Source organism: Suncus etruscus, chromosome 3, assembly GCF_024139225.1.
Source record: "Suncus etruscus isolate mSunEtr1 chromosome 3, mSunEtr1.pri.cur, whole genome shotgun sequence".
Classification (NCBI taxonomy): Eukaryota; Metazoa; Chordata; class Mammalia; order Eulipotyphla; family Soricidae; genus Suncus; species Suncus etruscus.
Window position 1 is genome coordinate 148,398,249 of NC_064850.1, and position 11,728 is coordinate 148,409,976.

At 41.4% G+C, this 11,728-nt stretch overlaps 1 non-coding gene across 1 annotated transcript; it reads right to left on the reverse strand.

The window, feature by feature from the left end:
• Positions 1-11,345: 11,345 nt before the first annotated feature.
• Positions 11,346-11,449, reverse strand: LOC126004901 (U6 spliceosomal RNA). The gene has a single exon (XR_007494122.1). It is a non-coding gene; the product is annotated as a U6 spliceosomal RNA (small nuclear RNA).
• Between the last annotated feature and the right edge of the window lie 279 nt (positions 11,450-11,728).

The following is an 11,728-nucleotide window of genomic DNA, read 5'->3' on the forward strand; positions in this document are numbered from 1 at the left end:
GGGCTTGCTTTTTATGCTATTGACCTTCCTGCCTACCAGGAGGTGGCACTGAGGACTAACATAAACCCAGGAAGCTTTGACAGCACCAAGTAAATTTCTCAACTGTATTTCTCTAAGTGAAGGGCTGTTGAAATCAACCTGTGAAGTATTTCTGTAGTGGCATCTGTCTCAGAGGACGCAGACATTAGAAATGGGGTACTGGACTTAAATTGGGCTTAGGTAATACAGTTTGTTCCCACTCTGCTGAGAACTAGTGGTGTGACCATGGCTAGTTGTCTTTTCAGATCCCACAGGGTAAAACACTTTGTTTAAAGAGTTGGAACAAAGCACTTAGGTGAACTGAGGTGAACACACAAATATGGCAGTTATTATTTCATGTTGAACTTTTGGGAAGTAGCCCTGAGCTAAAATGTAAATTAGTCTTGGGCTTATAAGAGACTGTATTGATATCAACCAATAAACAAACATGAATATATACATTACAAAGACATTTATTGATGATTACAAAGTTATTAACACCAATGCAATTTTTGTTGTTGTTGTTGTTGTTGTTTTGGTTTTTGGGCCACACCCGGCGGTGCTCAGGGGTTACTCCTAGCTGTCTGCTCAGAAATAGCTCCTGGCAGGCATGGGGGACCTTATGGGACACCGGGATTCGAACCAACCACCTTTGGTCCTGGATTGGCTGCTTGCAAGGCAAACACCACTGTGCTATCTCTCTGGGCCCACACCAATGCAATTTTTAAAAAGAATTTTTATTGTGACCAACGTGAATTATAAATCTTTCACAGTAATATTTAAGTTACAGTGACTATGAATTAAGACCATTCGCACCACCAGAGTTGTCCTCCCTCCACATGCATTCCCAACATGCATCCCATACCTCCCCTCTTTGGCCCCTGGACTGCTAGTGTATCAGGTCCCCTTTGTGTATAGCTTGTTGTAGATTGGGTATTGATTCTGTTGTTTTTGACTTTGGGTTTGGTGTTTAAGTTTGATCACTTTTTATTTCCACTCGATGCTCATATAACTGGTTGATCCTGGTACCATCCATTTTTTTTCCTTCTCAGTTTATGAGGGAAAGCAAGATTATTCAAATTTTGTGGTTGGGAAAAAAGAAGAAAACCAAAAACCAAAACCAAAACAAAACAAAACAAAAAGCAATGACCAAAAAAACACAACAGCAACAACAACAACAAAAAAACCCCAACAACAAAACAACAACCACAAGAAAGAAAAAAAATTAAAAAGAGGGGAAATTAAAATAAAGGAAGGAGGGCTGGATGTGGGAAGGTTTGTTTGTTTTAGAAAGGGAATTCCCTTGGCCTAATGAAACAGGGTTTCTCCACCCTTGGAGCATACTGTCATGGGAACAACTACAGGCTTTGTATATGCTCATTATCAAACCCCAAGGTCTTTTTATAGTGCCAGGAAAAGTTGTGCTCAATTGTGGATGACAAAATCAGTCCTCTGTAACTAGAGATCTTGGTTTTTGCACAGATCCTAGGACGAAGCCTAGGATAGAGTCTTTCCTTATGGCCAATGCATTTTTTAAAGGACTGTAAAGCATCATTCTTTATACTGTAACACTGTAGTTGCATTAACTTGCCAGTTTAAGAGCAAGTAGAATGAGGAAGAAACCCATTTCAAGATGCCCTGAATTGAACTTTGGTTTTGGGATTGGTGCTGGTGGAAGCCACACTTAGCACTCCCTCTTGGTGAAGGAGAATGGGCAGAGAGTGGACAGGCCAGCTCCCTGACACTCTCCTCTTCTGAGACAGTATCCCACACTCTCACCTCCACAGCTACCTGGGCAGCCATTCAAGTTGGCACTGAGAGCTCTTAAACTTGCCAAGAAGAAAATCAGGTATATCAGCATGCCCCTCCTTGGCACAGTTTTAAGGGAATACCCCCGCCCCCTGTATAGTAATTCCCTGAGCTGACAAACATTCCCACATGCACCTGTGCAAAGAGCAAACAGAAGCCAAGTGCAGAAATCAGAACACTTTTTTTCCTGCTGCTGTCCAAACACAGAGTGTCCTCACACTCTGAGCAGAATCTCTAAAATCATAACTCATGGCATTGCACAGTCTCAGACGGCATGGTCCATGTTTGCTGAGACTCTATGATACAGCACCTAGCAAGAAGTGTGTGTGACCAACAGTGAGAGCAGTGAAGACTGCATAGCCATGAGCAGGCAGAGGGAGCAGAAGCTGGGTATTTAATGGAGGGCACTCATAAGACTATACTGGAAGTTCAGGCTCCAGTTTCATCAAAGGAGAATATGCCAAGGCCTCAGCTGATGGCAGCTTAGGATCAAGGAGGTGGTTATATAATAAAGGTGGGATCTAGGGAAGATGCAGCTATTCCGTGGTAGCCTTGGGTCTTGAATGAAGAACTAGGAAAAGTAGCAAGGACAAGGATGGGGATCATATGTTGGTGGGCTGTGGAGCAAAGATGTGTCCTTTAATATGAGAGAAGTTGTAAACTCAGGTTCCAGAACAGATCAAACTTCACAAGAGACTAAAACATGCTCAATCTGATTTATTCATTCACATTTCCAACTAATTGTCCATCCACTTGCCCCTTTCTTCTTCATTTTTTTTCCTCTATTACAGTCCCTCCCTCCCCTTTTCCCATCCCTCCTTCTCTTCTTTGTCATCCCTCTCACCCTCCCTTTTTTCTAATTTCTTGCTCCTCCTACCTCCTTACCTCCCTTACTTTCTTTCTCTTTCCCTCCTTTCCTTCCTATTCTTTTCAATTATTTAACATAGTACTGGCAATAAAAGAAAAATATAAACTATAAATGTAATCCTTAGAGTTCAATTTAAAAATGCTGCCAAGTCATTTGAGCCAGAAAACAGCCCCTCCTGCACTGGCTCCCAGGTTTTCTTCCCGTTGGGGCATGTTGGAATCTCTGTCTGGCCATGCATTACACTTCAGTAATCACACTGAAGAAGGCTGTGAAGGGCCCAGTCAGTAACTAGTGGATAGGTTCTCCTTAGGGGACTTTGAGGCCCATTTAATTGTGTTCATCTCCTAATTGTCCATTAAAAAAGAAAAAATGTGTTCTTTTTCTACTTATCCATTATAAAAGGAAAAAAGCTGATGAAATCAGAAGAACACTGGAGTTCAGAAAACCAGTGGATTCATTTCTAGTATTTCAGAAATAACATGATTGTAGATTTAGCAGCTTAAATGCATGCATATTTGCTGTTGCAGTTTCTGGTGCCAGAGGATGGAACTTCCTGCTCCACCAAATTCCCTGCACTGGCAGCAACATTTCCAGGCATGTACCCTAAGTTTATTCAGCTATGACACATTGACAAATCTGAGAGCCCCACAAGAGAGGCTTTTTTGGCTGAAACCAAGCAGCAGAGAAATTCTCTCCACTTCCTTCTGGACCACCTAGGTGAGAGTAGTTTGATCTCAGGTCTCCTCAGGTGTAAGGTTGTCTCAAGTCATAGGAAGGAGTCTGGTGACCTCGGGTCTCACCACAGTCTTTTTCCCTTCCCAGAGAATTAACATCAAAATTATTCTTATAAATCATTTAAACCTTTTCAGCCTTCCCTTTAATCTGTTAGTGATCATAGTTATAGGTGAACTGGCGCAACAACACCAAAGATATTTCACAGAATTTCTTCATTTCTTAAAAGCATAATCCAAAGTAATGGCCTATTTTTCATTCTTTTCCATTAGTCAAAACACGTGATAAAAGTATGTGTGTTTTAGTGTGTGTTGGTGATCTCTTTACCTAGAAAAGTCCTATGTCCCCTCCGTGTATTACCTCCTAATGAGTAGGACCCTCTTCTAGATTATGGATGATATGTTGTGAACACATATTAATGCACTTTTTTTTACCTTGTTACTCTGGAGCTCAAGCCTTCTGTTATTGAGGGCAAGAGAAGCAAAAAGACAACAAAGTTTCTGACTTCTAAAACATATTTTTTGACTTATCCAGTAAGAAAATGTTCTTGAAAACAAGCTAGCTTTGTGGGGAATGGGGCATGTTGGAACTCCAAGATGTCTGGGACTTATTTAAGGAATTAAAAGGCCTAAAGACAGCTGCGTGATAGTTCCCAGGCCTGGACAGGGGTGTCTCTCTGTAGGGAAGCAGGTATGGACACAGAATTGAGGATGATAGAGGTACAGGTAGGAGAACCCACGGAAGTGGTTACCAGCTGAATGAGTGTAGATTCAAGAGATGGCAAAGGCAAAGCCTGACTGGTCAGAGACCCAGACATGCCTTCCCCCACACCTGCCATTCTACAGCCAGCACTCCGTGGTACTCCCCAACCCCTGCAGTCAGTGCCCATAACTCCTTTAGTCAGCATCCTAGGTGCTCCCCAATCCCTCCTGCTAATGCGCAGCAGATGTGCAGCTCATCTGACACTCTCCGGAAGCAGCAGTGTTGCAGACATCTGACAGTAGTGGGCAAGGAGGAGGTATTATATCCCATGGAATCCCTTGAGAATTCCACACTTGCCCTGAGAGATCCAGTCCCTAAAGACTTGGAGTTTTGGGTGTTCTTAGCTCCTGGTCCAGAGTAAAGCCAAGAGTTAGACTGAAGGCTCTGTGCTGAGGGCAGTTTCAGGACAAGGTCCTCTTCTACCCAGAACCCTGGAGCACCACCTCACACATACTCTATTTGGGACATATCTGGCAACAGTCCAGATGTGGAAGAGTCCCTAGCTGGGCCAAACATGTGTGGAAGGGCCGGCCAGATTCTGAAGCTCCTGGGAACTGGTCTGCCTCTACGATCAACTCAAGAAAATGCAATTCAGGTGTTTCTACACCTTGGCACCCACATGGGAAGGTTGCAGAGGGGCACCACATAAGGTTCAGGGTTTACTCCTGGCTCTGTGCTTAAGGGTCACTCCTGGCGAGTTCAGGGAACACCCTACCAACTGTTTCATCACTCTAGACCCACACCTGCCAGTTTTGACCAGGCTTATAAATGAGATGTCAGCTCAGGGACAGTCCTGGGCTGCTCAGCTTGCAAATTCTCTCCCATTCCATTCCAAGTCATTAAACCCAGCAAAGGAAAAGATGGATTGTGTGTGACAGCACTTGCAGGCTTCTGGGGGTGGGTCAGGAGGCACAAGGAAAGTGGTGCAGGAACCACTACACATTAGAGTTCCTGGAAATGGGGTGTCGAGTCTGAGGTGCTATTTAGATCATTTCTCTCTTGACAGTGTCTCTGTCAGAACACTGTAACCTGCGCAGAAGGATTTTAGATCAAGTATTCTGACTGAAAAGGGAGTAACTTGTAAGCTTGCTTCCCAGACCTAGTTAGAGGTTACAGCCTCCTATGTCAGCTTGTTGATTATTCTGCATCCAAATGTGCTTATTGGATGCATCAGAACCACTAAAAAAGGAAGGGCAACCTTTGGATTTCAAAGAAGTTGGGCTGCCGTAATAATAGTACAGCAGACAGGCATATATTTGCACTTACACTCGCCTTGCACACAGCTGATCTGAGTTTGATCCCTGGCACCACATAGATTCTCTGAGCCCCTCCAAGCACTGGTTCCTAAGCACAGAGCCAGGAGTAAGCCCTGAGCACTGCTAAGTGTAGCTCCTAATCAAAACTGCCCAAATTTTAGATGAGCCTATCATCCTAGTTCCTCTGGAAGGGGGGGGGGTCCTGTTTATGCAAGGAAACCCCCCAGTTACAAGTGTGACAGCCCTAAAGTCAAAGCCCAATCTTGGGTCACTGAACACTATTCCTGGCTCCTAGGGGTCTCTGGGGTCTCTCCAAGCTTGAAGCATCATTCATTAATTGCCAACAGAGCAGCAATTTCAGACAAAGCAGAGATTTGACTTGCCCTCTGTGGGAAGCAAGTGTTTAAACATGCCCCCAAGATCTGGAGCTCCATGAAGCATGTTACGGGGTGACCGGGTGGATTTTTCCAGTTATATTGCCAAGGAAGGGGTTTGTATCCAGCCTGCAGGCTGCGGCTCCGTTTGAGGTGCAGGTAAACTCTGGCTCCAGCTCAGGGACGTTGGTTAGCCTCGAGCTGGTTCTTTTCAACCCGCCCCCTTGAAAGGCATCTTGTGGAAGTTTTGTTTTTAGAGGTGAAAAAAAAAACAACTGGGGAGGTCTCAGAGAAGCAGATTGGTGAGTGGGAAGCAAATGGGATGGGAACATGGTGGATTCCCTCCATGGTGGAGGAAATAGGGCACTGGTGAAGGGATTGGTGATGAAATATATGCCTGAAACCCAACCATGAATAACTTTGTAATTCATGGTGATTTTTGGGTCATACCTGGCAGTGCTCAGAGTTTACTCCTGGCTCTGCACTCAGGGATTTCTCCTGGTAGAATTTGGGGTACCATTAATGACGTCAGGGATTGAACCAAGTCAGCAACAGGTAAGGCAAGTGCCCTACCCATTGTTCTACTGCTCCCATACCAAATTTCTTTAAGCAAATGATGATAGCTCTAAAATTCAATTTGCATGTTTCATTTCACAATTCATGAACGTCTGGTGAAGGCTCTCCTAATTTTAGTTCACAGGTCTCTCTTGAGAACAATGTATCGTCCTGGCTCTTCTCAGATTTGGAACTCATCTACTCAGTATTATTAGGAAAGACAAGAGGTAGATTCTCACACTGTTTACTATCAAGATGTAGAAGTGTTCCAGTGAGAGAGCACTTAAATTTGGAAAGCCTTCCAATTTTCCTTTATCTGTTTAGGTTTTGGGGGTTGTATCCAGTGGTGCTCAGGAACTACTTTCAGCTTGTATTTGAGGAACCATGTTCCAGGAATCAAACCTGGACACAGGTAAAGTGTGTGAGTGTTAAGTGTGTGTGCACAAGCACTAGTAATCACCCCTGCTCAAGATATATCTAATTTCAAAAGAGAATATTTTTATAACAACAACTGGAAGCAATCCTCTACCAGGGAAGACCGTACCACTGTTCTGACATCGACCTGCTCAAAAGAGACTTCCCTTAACACTAAGAAGACTTGACAACAACAACGACCTGCTTACAGGACAGGGTTCTCTGCATTGCCCTTTAATTGTGCGGTGAAACGAGAGGATGCTCTGCACCATCCTGACTGCAATGTAGGATATGCAGATTCCAGGATCTTTAATACAGAAACATGATACCAACAACAGAGACTGTGTGAAAAATAAAAGTGTATGGGCACTACACACAATGACCTGGATTGGACAAACTAGTTTGCCTGGAGCCTAGAGTTGGTCTTATGCCAGGAAACTTCAGGGTAGGGTCTCCTTGTATTTAGGCCAAGGCTTTTCCTTTCTATGTCCCCATATTTTGGTGGGCCTATGCAAACAATAATTGTCACTCTAACACCGTTTTTACTGTGCTCCTTTGATTGTAATCCTTAAGAAAAACAACCCACTTAATCTTTTGAGGTTAACTTAAACTAATATGCATGTGCATGGAAATGTAAAAAAGTACTTTGCCTTCAATGTTTAAGGAGTTACATAAGTTTTATGTCTTTAGATTGCTTTGTGTGCTGCTAAAAAATATTATGTACTACAATCTGAGGACTTGAGGGACAAAGTAATTGTACATGGGTTCTGTTTTATTTTTCTTAATGTTCTTTGGCTGAAAGTTCAAAGTTAAGATATCAGCAATGGGACTACTGAGAATTCTGTTTATGGGTGATTGTCCTTCCACTGTAACTTTACCTTGTCCTCTTTCTTTGCATCTTTGTTCTCATAATTAAAAATAAAAAATTTAAAAAATGTTTTCATAAGTCACAACATAAAATTAAGTTAGTACAATATGCCCCCATTGAAAATTTGCATAGCCCAAGATTTGTCTAATCTTCTTTTAGTTTTCTTTTGTTTTGGGGCCATTCCCCACTCCTGACTATATGTTTAGAAATCGCTTCTGACTCGGGGGACCATATGGAGCTGGGGATCAAACCCAGGTCTGTCCTGGATCAGCCACATGCAAGGCAAACGCCCTAACACTGTGCTATCTCTCTGGCCCCTTATCCTATCTTCTGAATTCAACTAATAAAATCTATACGAAGAAAAAAAAAAAAAGAGAATATTTTTGCCATATTTTCCTAAGACTACCATGTATTTTTAGACACTGTGAAAATAGGCCTATTTATCCCAGAACCAATAGAATCATGTCTGAGAATCATGTTCTGGAAGTGAATAGGCATCTTCTGGGAACTAAGGGCAATATGTAACCTAGAATCTTCCATTTAGAGAAATGTATAGGGGCCAGAGAGATAATACATTATTTATCACACACAAACAAACCACTAGGAAACCTGATGATTCCAGTGGTCAAAACTTTTGTCCTCAAAATTCAACCTTCTCCTCAAACTTGATACTGGACATGGGTACAACTCATTGGGGTCTGATGAGGGCCTTTGCTTTGCTATGGCTGGCAGAGAAAGCATAGATCTCCCTTCACCCCAAGACCTCTTTGGTTCCTGGCTTACTTTTTATACCTGGTTCATGATATTCCACCCATGTTGCTCACCTGTGTGGAGCATCGGGTTTCTGACAGAAGTGATTGTCCCAGTGACTGTTTCCCCTTCAATCCCATTCCACAATTACTCTCTCTCTCTCTTAGTCTGATTATGGCTTCTCTTTGTCAGGTACTGCCTGAGACACAAAAATGTACACAACTAGTGATTTCCTTTTGTGACTGCATTGTAACATGCGTATAATCTTCCAGCTTAGTAGGTACTTCCGAGTGAATCTTTATTTGATCTCTATGGCAAGTGGGAAAAAAGTCAAACAAGTGCATTGGAATTTTGTAAGTACATAAATGAAAAAAAATCTCATTGCTTTCTGGGCCTTTTTTTTTCTTTTCACCCTTGTCTCCTCTCTCCTTCAAAGAGTACATACACATTTTGCTGAGTCCTCACATCTTTATGACAGCTTAAGCACCATCCTTTTATTCTCAAACACATGGCTTTCATTCTTGCAGAGGGAATATTTCCATGCCGTTTCTCCTTTTTTAAGAACCCTGCTCATGGAGGCATTTACTTCATGAGTCTCAGCGCCAAGTCTCTATAATAAAAGTTCTTTATCTCCAAGTGGCCAGCTCCTTTGAATATTGCTGCCTCAGCTTCTTTGAGAGTTATCAGTCCTTTCATGTGGCATCTGTTTTCAGTTCAAGTAACAATGATTTGCATGCTTGTGGTTTTCTTTTGGGGGTCTCTACTCTTCAGTGGTTCTCAGAAGGCTATGGGGGTCTTCCTGGTTACCTGTCCTGGAGATTTTCAGCAAGTAAGGCCAGCAGGTCAATATTACTTGGATCCTACAGTTCTGGGGCTGAGCAGGCCACCCTGTCTGTGCTCAGCTGCCTCTATGGCCACACACAGTGATGGTAGGTGGGGGGACATATTCGGCCTGAAAACAAACTGAGCTTTGCCACATGCTAGGTAAGTGTCTTAAGGTCTATAATGTCTTTACAGCCCTTTTTGATTGCTTTTTCAGTATTTCCCTGTTGCAAGAAACTTTGCAATTATAAGTGAAATATGTGAGTAGGTATATATAGATCAGGAAAAGGAAAAAGATATATTGAACCAAGATCAGTAAAAAGAAGGGAGCAATGTGACTCATACTTACATTGCCTTATGCTGATAATAGGCTTGAGTAAGTTCTTTGGTGTATTCTTCCTGCCTGTGGATGTTTTGGCATCATGCCTGAATGGGGCACTTGCATTACAGAGAAGAAAAGCCAACTTCAGACTTGCTATGGACACAACTCCAACAATAAGAATGAAATGGACACATTTATAAAAAGACATAAAATTGATGATGCAAGAAGTTTCAAAATCCAAATAAATCTATATAAAGTTAGGAAAGTCAAAAAATTTCCTCCAGTCTATAGCTTCTCTATCAGTTTTGTAACATTGTCTTTTGAAAGTCAATCAACTCAAATTTTGAAATTCAGTTTTTAAATTTATTTATGCCACAGTTACTTTGGCTACTTTGTAAATATTACTGTTGATCTCAAGGCTATAAATATTTTCTTTCATTTTATAATTCTATTACGTTTACCTTATAGTAAATTTTGTTTAATTTTTCATATGACATAAATGTTAAGTTTCATTTATTTTGTTTTGGAGCCACTCCCAGCAGCACTCAGAAATTACTCCTGGCAGGTTGGGAGGATGATATGGGATGACAGAGCTATGGCCTGGGTCAGCTGTGTGCAAGGCAAATGCCCTACCTAATGTACTGGCCCACTAAGGTTCATTTTTTTAAATGTGAGTGTGTACTTATTCTAAGTACATTATCTATGAAAAGTTATTTCCATTGAATTGCAGTATTTTTTAATGGAAAGGGGCATGCTCAGGTATTGCTTCTAACTCTGTGTTCCAGAATCATTCCTGATGGTGCTCAGTAGATCATATGTGTAGAGAGAGGGTTTGTAGTGGGGCAGCCCCATGCAACACAAGCGTCTTACCCTCTTAACTATTTCTTCTGCTTTGAATTGTGTTTTTAATGTTCTTAAAAATTGATCCTCCTTTATTTTTGGTCTCTATTTCACACAATTTATGTCAATTTTTTACTGTCTTGTTCCTAAAGTCTTGAAGATATACTGCTAGTCAACCAATTTGCCCTTCTTTTTCAAAACTGTTATGGTTATTCTATACCTATTTCTACATAAATCTGTTGTTGTTGTTGTTGTTGTTGTTTGGGCCACAACCAGTGGCACTCAGAGGTTACTCCTGGCTCTGTGTTTAGAAATCGCTCCTGGCTCAGGGGACCATATGGGATGCTGGGGATTGAACCCACATCTGTCCTGAACCAGCCACGTGCAAGGCAAATGCCTCATCACTTGCTAGTATGCCAGCCTCAACTACAAAAATTTTAAGGTCATCTTAGCAATTTATACAAAGGAGTTTGCTAAAATTTTAATTGGGATTCTATTAAGTTTACAGATCCATTTTGCAAAAACCCAACAATACTGAGTCTTCTAACCAATTTGCATAACTCTCTACTTCATTTTATTTAATAGCATTTTAGCAATATTTTGTAACTTCAAAGTACATATTTTGCACATTTTGCCTACTACATTACTGCTTTTATGGTTTTATGTTGTAGATTAAAATTATTCTTACTATCATTCCGATGATTCACTGACAATTAAATAAAAAACGGTTGATAAAATCATTACGCTTTTTGCTTTAATTATAGATACATGTGCAATGATGATAGAGATTCTTTCTAGTGTTTGTCCAACTTCCATCAATGGTAACATGTTGCAGGACTATAATAGAAACACTACAAACCTGATACTGGCACAGATACAACAATCTTACTGAGATAATTTTTAGTTTTATTTGTACTGGATTGTGAGAATAAGAATTTTAGCCCTTTGCAATTTTTAAGGCATGGAATGTTTAAAAAAAGTTCATGGCATTCTTGGGCAGAGTCCATGCTAATCTTTTCTGTAGCTTCTAATTTTATTTAGGTGCTATGAAGGGAGCACAACTAAGTACTTGCAGCATCTGGTTAGGTTTGTGCACTCATCATTGTGCTCAACATACAGAACAAGTTCATCATCACAAGAATTTTATTATGTGTGTGTTGCTACTCGAAAACACACCTCACCTTCCTTTCCACTCTTCACAGCCAGGCATACACTTCATGCCTGTTCTCTTGACTCAATTTTTTTTTTCACTGTGGAGTCTCATAGCAATCTGTCTCACCTCTGCACATGTAGGACTATAGGGTTTAAGTTCAGGCCTCATGCTTTTGGTTTGCAGAA